Below are 15,564 nucleotides of genomic sequence, written 5' to 3'. Positions count from 1 at the left end.
CATGTATGCCCGGCGTTCTCCGGGTGTTTGGAGGTGTGTGTTGAACAAAAACAGTGGTAGTAGGAAGGAAAGCTCGAACCCGTACCGTGAAGGAGGGAAAGAACGTGAAAAAAAACGTGACGTCTGTGCTGTTACGACCGCCGCCAAACCGGAAGTGACGTAGGTTTAAATAAAGGCAAGACAATCGAAAAGAGGGGATGACTTTCAAAAGTATCGGCGAAAAAAGCGACCCTTCCCTTTAGAAAAGTGCCTAGTTAAGAGTGAAGAAATGAATGTTTTTAGCCAATTTTTCGGTATTTGTCGTCTGAATGGTCAAACTTTAAAACGATACTGATCTTGCGAAAATCCGTCGCCTCTGTCGTAAGTTTTAGGAAGACATGTAAACATACATACATACATTTATATATTTTTGGCTAAAATTTTCGACCCAAATCGATTAAAAAGCTTGCCCTATCTCTGAATACCCTTTATGTAAAATTTCAAATGTTTAGATCAGAAATTGTCTTGAGTAATTTGGTAGAGACCGCAGAAGTCAAATTTTTATAAATTTTCGACCCCTATTATGACCCCTTAACATTTATTGCTTTGGGCTCAAATCAAGTTATTAAGTTAGATCCATGCCCAAAAATTTATATCTAAAATTTCAAGTGGTTAGATCCACAATTAGCGGAAGAGTTTGGTAGACTTCACAAAGTTCAAATCGTTGACTTTTGACCTCTTATCACCTAAATTTCCGAAAACTGATTACAAAGATTTTCCCAAATCTCACTAACCTGTATATCAAATATCGAATCTGTAAACTGAAAATTGACAGAGATTTTGTGTAGGGAAATGTACACAGGCAGAGAGACACTCTCACTTTAATATATATATATATATATATATATATATATATATATATATATATATATATATATATATATATATATTACTAGCAGGGAGACCCGACGTTGCCTGGGGTTGAATGATAATCTACGAATATTTTATACTCCTATATTTTCATGTTCATCGAAATCCGAGAAATCCCCCGGGCGGAAGCTTCACATGCCTCTGTGCAGTGAATTAGTAAAAGTATGTTTTTCTACATTGAACTATAGAGGACCTACTGTTTTTTTTTAAATAAAATTATGGTATATAAACTTATTTCTTGTTAACGAAAACAAACATTAAGAAATTTACGTGCGGGGTTTGAATCTACAGACAACGTCTTGCAAAAAAAAAAAAAAAAAAAGAACGAAAAAATGACGTAAATTTTCAAGTCTTATTAAATTCTTTGTAGTTAATGGAAAAACATTACGTGCAGATTTTACATCGATAGACTACGTCATGAAAAAAAAGGCAACACGCTATAAACTTATCCAAAATAGAATTTTTAAGGGCCTTTTGTTCTATCATTGTTGCTAAGCGGCGACATAGAAAAAATGGCTTTACCGATGATAGATAAATTAAAATAGCGGTTTCGATTACGATTATAATGATCGAGCGTATTTTGAACAAAACTTAACTAAGATCAATCCCAGACTTATACACTAAAGTTCTGTAAATTTAATAGAAAATCTGTTCAGCCATTTCGGAGTATATAACGAAAGAACTCACACCGACAAAGTTGCATTTATATAATTGCAGAGATAGAAACTTTATGCATCCACATATACTTCTAGAAGAGGATATACTTTTATATGTGTTCATTTTTAGTATTTACTTCAGAAGGGTTCAATGCGTGAATACAGATAGGGAAATATATATGCCAATTTACATGCACGGATTCTTAACTGGACGTTTCCACACGGGGAGCAAACGCGTGAAATTCTATGTTAATTAATTGCCACGTAAATTTTCATAACTTACGATATTTATTTAATAAATATCAATATTTTTTATTATTATTATATTATATATAATTTACTATTTCATGTTAATACACATATATTATAACTTAATGTTACATGTATATATTTTTTCAGTGTTTTCATTAGTATTGCTCAGTGCGTTAGTACTTGTCTGAACTGATATTAATATCAAACATCTAACACAAGGCTTTCATGTCAAATTCCTGTGGTTTATATACCTTAGATTATGCAAGAAACATATATCTGCACGGTTTATATCCCTTACATTATAACTCATATTGTCTGAAATTTCAAGCTCAAAGAAGATGCTTCTGAAAAATTATATATATATATATATATATATATATATATATATATATATATATATATATGATTGTTAAGATAGGTGAAATCCGACGATATGAAAAATAGATTTGAGGTGGAAGAACCTGAACGCTCAACGTTTCGCCCAATTTATGTGGGCTTTTTCAAAAGGGATGGTCATTGACGAAGAGGTCGGAAGATTTGGGGCTATAAATAATGATGGGGGAGAGCAGCATGTTTTCTTATGTAAAATAGATTCCTATATACATATATCCGTTTTTTGATTAGAGAAAATAAGTATAATAATAAATTGGAGTAAACTAGCGTAGTGATTTGGAAAATTGCGTCTAAAAATAAAAAATGAATAAAATAAATATGTTGATAAAATGAGATGAGAAAATTAATTGGGCAAAAATATCGCAGAGATTTAAAAGATTGCGTGCAGAAATATAAACGTGATAGATGAAATAAATAAAAATAATAAAATGAAATGAGATTACGAAGTTTTTTTTAAAAAATTAGGTAAATTGAATTGAGATAAAATAGCGTAGTAACTTGAAAGATGGTGTCTAAAAATAAGAATAGAATGTGATAAAATGGTGTCGAAAAATAGACCGTGGTAAAATAAAATACAGTAAATAAGTAAACTAAAAATAAGAAAATGAAGTGAAATTACGAATGGATCTTATATATATATATATATATATATATATATATATATATATATATATATATATATATATATTTCAACTTTAACCTGTGTCTAAATTGTTCTCTTTAATAATTATTTTCAACAGAGAGGGAGCAGCGTGGAAAACCCTTTTCTTTATTTAATTATATTGCTGGATTGGGAGATTGTAGCCGACTCAACTAAATGTCGTGTGGATCTGTTATGCATGTGTTTAAGAAAAGTTGCTTTGTTAAAATTAAAATGGTGGTCGTTCTTCATGATGTGACAAAATATAGCGTTGAGTGTATTGTTGTTTTTCACATATCTTTTGTGTTCATACATTCTTTTATTTAAATGTCGTTAAGTTTCTCTTACGTATATTTTTCCACAATCAATGCAGGGTATGGAATATATCTCGGCCTCGATGTTAATGTTGGTATTAGTAACTCTTTTACGTGTTAGATCCCTAATTGTTAAAGAGGTTAGTTTTATTGTTTGAATGCTACTTTTATTTAGAATTTTATAGCATGTGTCATTGTTTTTATTTGTTGCTAATATTGTCTGCCGTGTGGCTGGCAATTTAGGGCATTGTCTCAGTCGCGGTTAGGGATCTAACACAAAAAATTAGATAATCCTCATCCGGAATATCATTAAAGTATTGGAAACTGTTTAATTTTATTTAATACAATACTACCCTTGTAAACATATGAACTGTCTCTTAGATTTAAACACAATTTGTCTGTAAAATAGTGCTGCATTGTCTGGCAGCCCGGAGTTTCCCGGTGGTGCAATACGCTTAAACATGATATTTTACTTTATGCAGATTACGCATGTATTATCGTAGAATGATTGATGTATTGATTATTATATATTCCGAGGAATAATTTGCCCGGTGTACTAATTCGCAAAAAAGTAAAAAATAAAAATAAAATAAATAAAAATATAATAATAATGTTCATCAAATTCCGTCGGTGTTTCTGTATAACATCACGTCAGCTCATATTTGGACTTCACGATGAATTAATCGATGATTTGCGGCGATTTTTAATGGTACTTCCCTTTTTATCTTAAATTGAAATCATTAATAAGAAACACTTTAAATTAAATGTTGAGGTACACTCGGGCTTAGACTTAACAAGCTGGAGGTATATGGTCTTGTATAGGGTTTGAAAAGAGGGTCATTCGATCTGTAGTCGAATGTATATCTCCAGATTTTAATAAATCTGTTGTTTTTAAGGAGAAATGATTTGCTGAGATTTTATTATTTATCTATGCCGGTGTAACGTAAAATATTCACCTGTAAATATTGTTTTTTCTCTGTAAGAGAGAAAAGCTACTTTTACGATCGAATACGCATCGGATGAATTTTCGTACAAAGTAGATCAAAAACAGTGCCAGATATATAAATTAGCTTTGTGTGAAATTTGCAAAAGATAGGCTCAGCCGTTTCGGAACCTCTGAGTAAGGAAATCACACACACACACACACACACAGTGACTTTCATTTAATAATAATAATATATGTACATACATAAACATATATACACCCACACCCAGACACACACACACACACACACACACACATATATATATATATATATATATATATATATATATATATATATCATAACGCTAGTTATATTTTTAAGATGCATAGTAAACCCGTTTTTCTTTATAACAGTTTACCCATCGATACAGCTCTTGGCGAATGAGGACGGAACCGGTCGGCTGGCATTTTCTTCTTGCAATATTTTGAATGATGAATTAAAATAATATTTATATTTCCTTCATAATTGCGATAATTATGTCCTTCCGATAGAGTTGAAATCATCAGCTTCATACCCTGAAGATTCCTCAGATGGCCCTAACTCGTTTTATGTGCCAAGCTTTGCTTACACCCTTTTCCACATAACCATTCGGCAGATGCGCGCTGTGGTTGGCTTGAGTCATCTACTATTAGAGTATCAATTTTTGTTTCTTTTCTCATTTGAAATTATATTAGTTTTGAATTTTTTCTTTCAATTTAAAGTAATACCATGTTTTTTTTTATTTTCCTGTTTTTCTAATAAGTAATTTATAAATAATACTTGTATTATACGTTCTGGGTGAACAGATGACTCTATGTAAGGGTTTTACCTTATTTCACCTGCCTCGCATATATACATACGTATAACTTTTTTAAAATCTCTCTTTAGTTTTTCCAGATATGGCTGTTTACATAACAAACACATTTACTTAGTTTCAGGAAAAGTGCATTTACTGCTTCACATCTCTCAGCGGGTCGAAAATTTATTTTTATATATTTTACATTTTTAAACCTTTACCAATAGGTTTCTGTACACTTGGTCACGTTCTTGCTGTTGATCATGGCCTTCGGAAGCCATGCGTTTTATATCTGAAACAGATGATGAGATAAAGCCTCCCAAGTATGTTGTACGTTCTGACGGAAATTATGTAACATTCTAGACCAATTCGGTCTGCTACAAAAAGTAAGTAAATAAAATAACGCATACGTCCAACATACTTACATAATACTGATATCTGTTCATTAATACATTTTTGTATTTGAATTGTTACCATAGTCTGTATTGATTAAATGTTATAAAGTCTATTACTACGCCTCTGCTGATCTGGAATTTCGAAATTCAGTTGCAAAATGTGCAGGTTGGTTGAAAATATGCGGGATCAGCAGAGAAGGTACAGTATTTTCCCTCTATATTAGTTGAATGAGTAGTTATGTCGAACTTACTATTAAATTAATTTCGGAATGATGTATGTACAGATTCATACACTTTTATTAGTGAAATTAAATGCAGTAGATCTGGCAAAATCCGTAAAGGTAGCCTTAATGAAGTTGACAACTACGCGCACTGACGACGTTTGTGTATGAATCTCGAATTTTGTAAGTTTGAAGCACTAATTGTACTTATGCAAGATGGCAATATACACCCTTTCTCGCATAGAAATACTAGATTAAAAAAATACCTGTGAACTACTGCCAGCAATAGAATCAAGCCTATCAAAAACTCCTTTCATGTCGAACAATACAAATTTACTCTAATTCAAACCAAGGATGCCTAATCAACAATACGCGCCTACAAATATAACACTACGCTACTCTCTTCTTAGAATAAATAAGGATTATTTCAGGTCTGCAGCACTAGGTTATCACATCCATTAACTACTAGCAGGCTGCCCAGCGTTGCTCGGTCGTGAAATATCCATAAATATCATATTTTAATTCATACAGAAACATATGCATGCATTTTTTTCTCAAAGAACGAAACCAATAGACAGTGAGTCAAGTACGATAACCATTAGGCTAGTTTGACACAATCGTTAAATAGTGTTTTCAAACTTATATGTTTTCAAACCTACTTATCTTAAGATAAGAAATTTGTCACGCGAATGATTCGCGCATGCGCATTCATGAAACAGTTGACGAACAGATAAAAATCTGATGACCCCCCCCAGGTTGCAATTTTTCAATTTTAATACCATAGCACACACACACATTCTCACTGATATATATATATATATATATATATATATATATATATATATATGTATGTATAATTTTTTTTTATAAACTAGAACACGGCAGTCGTGAAACTACATGCCATTTCCTGACACATTCTGAGTGAATTAAGGTTCTCTACATTGCATGTCGTATTCTCGAGGTTTTTCTATGAAAATGTAAATAACTTCAACACTAATTATCTGATCAGGCTGATGTGTTTTATTGTGTTTGCTGTTATTAACAGCATCAAATAATTTAGAAAAAATAGAAAAGTCAAAAGCTTTATAATAATTGAACATTTAAGAGTCAACATCAAAGATAAATGTATTATGTATAAAGTGTCCTACGTCAATAATGATAAGTTAGGTAGTGTTAATAATATTAAATGTCCCAGTGAGTGCATGGTATCCAGATCTGTAAAAAAGGTTTAAATAGGTGATAGGAGACAATGAAGGGACAGCAGATCAAACGGTAAACAAAACCCAAGTCGAACAATGACGAATGCCATCACATGTTTTAAGCTCAGAAAAAAAAAAGGTTTTCAAAGGTTTTCCAATGAGTTTCTCTCGGGGAGTCACGCGATTGGAATACGGTCGGTGATGTATAATAATCTTTGGCGAATGTTTTTTCGGTGCCTGATCGTCAGCGTCACTTATTTCGGTAAGTTAAAAAGGTAAGTTCAGTAGTTAAGACAACATTAGTTAATTCTAGCCAAATGGAATTCTTGATAAAAGAAAACTCAGCGAAAGTGCCTTTATGTCTTTTATGCACGTCTAATTAGACAAACGCGAAAATCAAAGACCATAATTGCAGTAACGACAGCGAAACCAAACGATTATAACGAGAGGGAAAAAGGAATGATGTATAAAATTTTTTTATTGTTCGTTGATTACTCATTAGTGAAAAGATAACAAATTCGTTAATAGTATATTTCATTACTCTAGCGCTATGGAATTTCCTTCCCCCAATTTTCTGGTCTTATGTCGCATCTATCTTGGATTGGCTTAGACATAAGTAACTATTTACCCGCTTTCAAGTGGGGCAATTCTAACCAAGGATGAGCCCATTCAGCATGCGTGTTTTAGAATAAAGACACGTCCAAATTTTAGTGCAACCGATCAACGTACTGATAGATTGAATAGTAGAGAGATCATGTTTGTGATACGCTTGGAAACGGTTCATTTTTTTTTAAATATATACTACGATGTACCCATTTGAAAACACCTGCTATTCCCGCTTAGTTAAATCTTTTCAACCGATATTGTTGCGCATTGCAAAGCTCGATGAAATCCCAAGGCACTCATGAGAACAAGAGAAGCTAAATACCTCGTCCGCTAAATATTTGTAGGTTCGAGTAACTTCCGGCTTCCAAACCGTGTTGCTAGGAAAGTGTTTTCACACGACCGCCTGTCGGGATATGTTATCGAAAACGGGATTAGCTGTCCGTCCTATAAATACGTCTATGCAAATTTACAGCTTCTTGGTAAACGAACGAGAACATCGCGAGAACGATAGCAAAAACACACGACGACCGTTAATAGCAAATGTCTATTGTTGGAATAAAATCCAGTCATTGTACCTCGACTATTAACAGCTGCACCCCCACACATCTTCCCGTCTTCCATCCTCAACACATATACATATGTAGGAAGTCAGGAGACTTCGTAAAAGAAGTGAGCACTGTGTGCGGTCTGTAATGCAAAAGTAAACGTGTATATGCATTAAGATTTCCGTTACTTCAAAGTGAGAGTAAAAAGTCACTGAGTGATTGAGTTTCAGATAATAGTCAAGAGAGAAGAAATGATTAAGCGAAACAGCTGTCTGTAGATGACTATCTATCTATCTATCTATCTTTCTATCTCTCAATACTCAAAATAATATATATATATATATATATATAGTGAATAAATGACAAACGAATATATTCTAACGTTCATGATGTTGACCATCTTATAATTAATTTCTTTAATTCAGCTGATATTTACAAACGACATTTAAGGGCAAAATAGATTCACTAATTTATATAATAATTAAGTCATTGATTTTCCGCTACGAGACAGATACTATCAAGAATTGCAAATGTCAACTTAATTAAAGGAATAAATTATAAGATGGTCAACATAATGAACTTTGGAATATAGGCCTTTGTCATTTATTCACTATATTGCTCTGTAATTACATTGAGCTTCTTAAATAAGGATTCGTATATATATAATAAGGAAATAAAACATATTTCTACAGAAACACACACACACACACACACACACACACATATATATATATATATATATATATATATATATATATATATATATAATTATGAAAACAAAGGGATGTAGTGTTTACCTGATACACGTAATGGTAAACTTCAAACTAATATAAATAATAGTATTATTTATAGAAAATTTAATCCCAACCGAATTAAAAATAGCTCAATATGCAATATAGAGTAGAGCTTTTTTAAGAAAAAGAACATTAAAACTGTAAGTTGAACTTTACAATCAAAATTTATTGTTCGACTGAATACCTCAAAAAACAATTTACAAAGTCCTTATTCCGCGGAGTAAATTTTCTTTTGGAGTATTCAGTCGAACAGTAAATTTTGATTGTAAAGTTCAACTTGCAGTTTTAATTTTCTTTCTATCTCTGTGGCATCTAACTTTTCTGTACCGTTCAGTTGGCAAAGTAATTTATAATTTTTAGTCGCGTGCAAGCGACTCTATAAGTCACTCCGTCAGTCCGTCAGTCGGTCGATCGGTCGGTCTGTCGGTCTGTCCGTAACACTTTTGTGCTTGGCCTTTTTGGTTAAGATCAAAGGTCTGTTGTTAATAGATGCTGTTCTTAGCGTTTTAAGCTTTTCTTGGCCTTTTGGCCAAGATCAAAATGTAGTATCTGTTCTTACTACATGCTGTACTTATGTTTGTAACTTTGTGATATAAATTGGGTGATCAATTTTCTGTATTAATTTAATGTAAAATGATCACCCGCTTTACAACCAGTCAGTCTCAAAGCCATTCAAGTCATTCTCCAGATCATTCAAATTGTTTTTGAAGGATACAAGTTATTTTTTAAGCATTCAAGTCATTCTTAAGGTCATTCAGTCCATCCTTTAAGTTCATTACAGTCATTCTAAGTCATTTACTTTTTATTTAAGTCATTTCAGCCCATTTTTCGGTCATTTTAGTATATCCTTAAGAATTTCATGTCAATCCTACATTCACGCATTCATTCATTACACGAGAGCACGCGACTAATGGCTTTCGGACTTGTTAAATGAAATGCTATATATTAGTTTATGTAGCACTTATGCTATTATTGTTTTTAACAAACATATAAATGATGATATTTAAAAGGAAATTTGTATTTATGTACGTGTGTCAGTTCATTCCATATTGACTCAGAAACGTTGATTTTTTTTTTTTTTTTAATTTCACAGAAAGAAATTGATGTGTCCGGGAATGTCTCTGTGTAGTTTTGTATCGGAATGCGTCTGAGAAATATAGACAATCGGGAATCGAAAAATTCAATTCCAAAAGGAAAATCCGATTTTGACCAAAGTTAACAATTTTATGCAACCTAATATCATAAGTGCTTCTGAGAATGTAATAACTGCACAGATGGAAAGACCTAATTTATTAATTCAACTGTATATTCTTTTATAGGCCAGTGGCGCGTTCGAAATAACCTTTTCTGTTTAAAGGACAATTAAACTATGATGCTTGACATTTATTACTTTAAAGTCAAGTGATGTCAAAATAATTTCATAAAATAGACAGTTGATTCTTTGATTAGGTAAATAATGAGTTCGAAATGAATGCTTCTATTTAAAGAATAATTAAACTATGATACTTAATTTCAGCAATTTAAACTTCAAGTGGACCCATTATTTTTAGATTATTTTTATAAAATCAACAGAAGATTCTCTACAGTACCATATAGACTACAATGTATTATGAATTAAGTCACTGCGATGAGGCATGGGAAGATTTATTCCGGTATACTGCGGTAGGGGGTTCGTAGCTAGAGCATGCAATCGGTCGATTTGATTAAAAAATAGGCTTTTCACCGCTTTTGATAATTAGTGGAACATTGTCGATTCTCTCTCTCTCCCTCTCTCTCTCTCTCTCTCTTTCTCTCGAAAATCTCTCATAAACGGAGAATATTCTATTCTAGGAATGAACATAAAACTACGTCGTGATTTATAAAATGGTTGCCCATCGCATAATCATATTTAAAAACTTCCCATTCGAATTTTTATGCATTAGTCTAGCCACAAATGTCATATATGTGTCTGTGTCTCGGTCTTTCACACCCGCAAATGAACCTTGTATCACTGGTGTTTTCCGTGACTGTTATTTGCTTTATAATTCATCTTTATTACGAACTAAACATTGGCGTCCAAGCGATTGTATTGAACGACAACCAGAAATCTGTGTTTTTTGTCGACAGCACGGATGTATAATGCTTTGCACACGTTTTATTAAGTGAAACCCAACAAAAGCAAATTTTTTAATTGTATAAAAAAAACGTAGACCATCGAAAAGTAGTGAGAGAAGTATGATGAAAACAATGCCGTGTAAATGGTTTATGAATAAAAGAGTTGATGAAGTTAAGCGAAATACGAAGCATCCATGAAGAGAGGTATTTATTCATTTGTTGCATTGAAACGTGCAAACATTGCCGCACGTGCATTGTCTACCCACTTTGATACGCTATTGAATTAATCTGATTATAAACAATCACCAGCCACCTACAATTTAATAAAAAGCATTTTGAAAAAAGTACTTTCAACATACGACAGAGGAAATAATTTTGGAAAATGTTGTCATTACGTTGGCGAGACAACGATATCAGAACAGGGCCACTTTTTATTGGGACGGAAAAATATTTAATTCAAGATTTTCTCTTTCATTGGCCGTGTCAGCGTGCTTTTGTGTCAGCGAATAACAAAGTAACCTTGGTTAAGAACGACGATGACCACGGCCACGAAACGAGCAAACTGCGTGCATAAACGAATCCATACACCCATTAAAACTAAAGTAGATAACAGTATAACGAAAATAAAATATTTGTGAAATGTTGTGGGAAAAGATGGTACTTATTATTTACATGAGTGCAGTAAGGATAGGCAATCAAAATAGAATGAAGACAGTTTTTAAAACGTATTTATGACATATAAAAGAAATAGTTTTCGAACAAGTTGGAAAAATGTATTAGAGTTATTCATTACATCAAATAAAGATGAAACACGAAAGTCGTCATTAAAAATACTGATTATGATTGAACGAGCAAACGTGGATGTATCGTAATCTGACGCGAAACGACGAGCCTGGGAATGTTTTCGTGCGCGACCAGATGAAATCGTTCACTTCAAACTTTGATGCGAACCTCATGTTCGTTCTGCCTATGTTTGCACACCTTATTCACGCCGACATCCAGATGTTCTCGCCTTCAAATAGCAACCAACAGTATTATTAGAATCGAGTAAGCTAATTAAATGCATCTTTGCTTTATAATGGTGGAAGAAACAACATCGAAAACTATGGAATCCAATTGCAAATTCAACTTTCTCGTAGATTGTATTAAAATAACGCAGAAAGTCTTCCGGGAAAGGTGATAATCCATCATTCGGCACTCATGGTTTGGAAGGAAAGTAATGCACCTATTATTAAAACCTATATTAACATGGCTGACTTGTTACTGAAGAATCAGAAACGCATTTTGCTGTTTTTTAATTTAATTAAATGTGTGTTTTTAACAGTTGTTTTTAGTTATTTTCACTATGTCATCTTTCTTAATGCAAATATTTTTTTTTACATAGGAGTCATCACTTATCAAGGCCTATAGACCACTCGGGGATAAGGGTTATTAAGTGTACAGCAATCAATGGGATAATATCGTAGAAATAGTTAGTAAATGAAGTTTGGAAGAGTGGATTACTTAAGAGGGCGGTTCATCAAGAATTTGTTTATGTTGGACTTGAAGACAACCAAATTTTAGTCAGCTGGGAAACAGGTATAAAGGAAGAGAGTTTCACAGGCGTGCAGTTCTAAGAAAGAAGCTTTGTTCATGGAATCTATGTTTTGACTTAGGCCCAGCCAAAGAGTGGGGAAAATTATTGACAGTAGTTTCAGCTAGACGAGTGTTTTTCGTGACAGATTGGCGAGGGGGGACCAATTGGATTTTAATATGCAAGAGCATGGTGTAACGCATAAAGTACTTAGTAAATTCAGGTATCAGTAACGCAGTCATTTAGGTTGAAGTTTTAATTCTCAGGACAGGCAGTACTCAGAATACAATTGCGAAACAATTAGGGCTTCTCACCGATTATGACTGACGGAAGAAGAATTTTCTACCCAGAGGATTAAATATATAGTTTCGTTTAAAATTTCAAGTCTATCCAAGAATTTCCGCATTTTATGTTATTTAGAGGAAAATATGAATTGTGGTCGATTTTATCAGTTGCATTGTCTGGAAACTGAAAAATGGAGTAAAAATCGTTTTGGTAGAGCAATCTCATTTCGTATGTATAGTACACATATTCATTTTTATATGAATACTAGCAGGGGACGTTCGGCCTTGCCCGGTCGTAAAATTCATGCAGATTTCGTATTTATTATTACAAATCTAATTCTCTATTGTGTGCGTGTGTGTGAGTGTGTGGGTGTGCGTGTGTGTGTGTATGTGTATCTAGTACTGATTTCAGAAATTAAAAAGAATAACTATGCACACGAAATACAGTACAACTCTGGAATACGGTGGCGCTGAGATACGAATTTTTTCATGTAAGGATGTGGAATATGATGTTTTTCGACCCCTGGTTACCGTATTTACCCCCCTTATCTTATTTATAATGTTATTTTATTATATACATGTGTATTTTATACTGTACTGTATTTTGTTACTAATTTTTAATGGCGTATCCCGGTGTTCTACAGTAGCTAGAACCGAAACCAAAACATTTAGCGCTCCAGCTTCGGTCCCTACCGTTTAAGCTTTCGAGCGATAGAAAAGAAAGAATTAAAACTAATCTTTCATATCAGCATGTTAACATAATTTTGTACACGTTATTGAAACATCTAAAGGGGCATTTTATTCGTTATAAATCATCCTTGGTGTATTATTACTGTTTTCTGTTAATTTCAGTGTTATGTGACCAGTAGTTTAATTGGTTATCGGTTAAATATTTTCACACAAACACAACCAAATACATGCATCTCTTGTTTATTTATATAGATAAAGATTTTTTTTTTCAATTATAAATTCAATAAAAAATATTATGCACGAGGATAAAAATTAGCAACGCCATATCTCTCAACAGTTAAAATTTTTGTTAAAAAAAAACAAAAAACAAACGAGCTCAATTACAACTATGCATACGTATTCAATTACATATTCAATTCTTTTAGGTTATATAGCCATATAAAAATCCTATTTTCTCTCTGAAATTAGTATATGAGTATTTATCTTTTACCTATGAGAGATACGCAAAACTGGAAATTTGATAAGCATCGTTTCTCTATCATATATTCTCACCTATCGTCCCAGGATAAATTGACATATATAGTTAATCTAAAAGGTTACTTTGGTTCAGCCACAAATTGGTGTACAAAATGACTTATTTCGTTTTATCTCGAAAAACTCAGACCCTGTCTTTCAATTTCTTTTTCGGCGTATCCATTACATTCATGGGATAATCGGTGATTACTATGCTATTGCGAATAAAGTTTACTTTATAATGTTTTTTTTTTCAAACCTTCCTAGACGTTCAAATATTAGAACCAGCTATATCTGCTTCTCGTAATGTCGGTTCTGTCTATCGTCTTAAAGACTTTCTCACATCTTACGCTATATATATATATATATATATATATATATATATATATTATTGCGTAGGGAAATGTACACAGACACACATACACTTTCACTTATATATATATATATATATATATATATATAAGTGAAAGTGTCTGTGTGTCTGTGTACATTCCCCTACGCAATAACTCTGTCAATTTTTAGTCTACAGACTCGAAATTTGATATACAGATTAGTGAGATTTGGGAAAGTCGATGTGATTGGTTTTCGGCCAGAGATTTGGCGATTAAGGGGTGAAAGTTCAACGATTTGACATTTGAGAACTCTACGAAACTCCTCCGACAATTTTGAGTCTAAACACTTGAAATTTTAGATATAGTTTCCTTGAACATGGATCTAACTTAATAACTTGATTTGAGCCCAAAACAATAAATTTTAAGGGGTAATAATAGGGGTTAATGTTAAAAAAAATTGACCTCTGCGGTCTCTTCCAAATTACTGACACAATTTCTGGTCTAAATATTTGAAATTTTACATGAAGCGTATTCAGAGATAGGGCAAGCTTTTTCATCAGTTTGGGTCGAAAATTTTTAGTTACCAATATATAAATGTATGTATGTATGTCTGTTTGCATGTCTGCCTTAAACTTTCAATAGAGGTGATGGATTTTACCAAGATCACTATCGTTTTAAAGTTCCATTGCTCATACGACAAATGTCGAAAAATTGGCTAAAAACATTAATATCTTCCCCTTCAACTAGGCCCTTTTCTACGGGGGGGGTCACTTTTTTCGCCGATATTTTTGAAAGTTATCTACTCCTTTAGATTGTCTAGCCTTAATTTTAAAAAAAAAATGTCGCTTACAGTTTTGCGGTGTCGTAACAGCATAAACGTTAGGTTTTACCCCGTTCATTTCCTCCTTTGCGGTACGGGTTCGAGCCTGCCTTCCTACTACCACTTATTTTTATTTGCTCAACATACACATCCAAACACCTGCGCAACGCCGGGCTGAAATGCTAGTATATATATATATATATATATATATATATATATATATATATATATATATATATATATATATATACATACTCCTGTCCAGGAAACCTACATCTAAAATTTAAAGTGTTTAGATTAAAAAATGGAAGAGGAGTTTGATAGCGTTTGCAAAGATCAACTGTTTATACGTTGACCTCTTGGCAGCTAAATTTTCGCTCAAAAACTGATTAAAAAGCTTACTGCATGTCTTAATACCCTCTATGTAAAATTTCAAATGTTTAGACCCAAAATTGGCTGAATAGTTTTCTAGAGACCGCAAAAGTAAAAACTTTTGAACTTTGACCCCTTAACACCCACATTTTCGAAAAAAAAAAACAATTAAAAATCTTGTCCTATGTCTGAATACACTTT

The 15,564-nt window shown here is 32.8% G+C and overlaps 1 protein-coding gene and 1 pseudogene across 2 annotated transcripts in view; one reads left to right on the top strand and one right to left on the bottom strand.

The window, feature by feature from the left end:
• The window catches only part of LOC145287902 (arrestin domain-containing protein 2-like), an 867,795-nt gene that overhangs the window by 508,750 nt on the left and 343,481 nt on the right, over positions 1 to 15,564 (bottom strand). The gene's annotated exons all lie outside the window — the stretch shown is intronic.
• Positions 9,195 to 9,361, top strand: LOC145288370 (U2 spliceosomal RNA; annotated as a pseudogene).

The sequence above is a fragment of the Euprymna scolopes genome, chromosome 11 (genome assembly GCF_053919585.1).
Source record: "Euprymna scolopes isolate OS-2025 chromosome 11, ASM5391958v1, whole genome shotgun sequence".
In the NCBI taxonomy this organism is placed as follows: Eukaryota; Metazoa; Mollusca; class Cephalopoda; order Sepiida; family Sepiolidae; genus Euprymna; species Euprymna scolopes.
The sequence above is the reverse complement of the archived record's forward strand: the minus strand, read 5'-3'. Positions and strand labels throughout refer to the sequence as shown.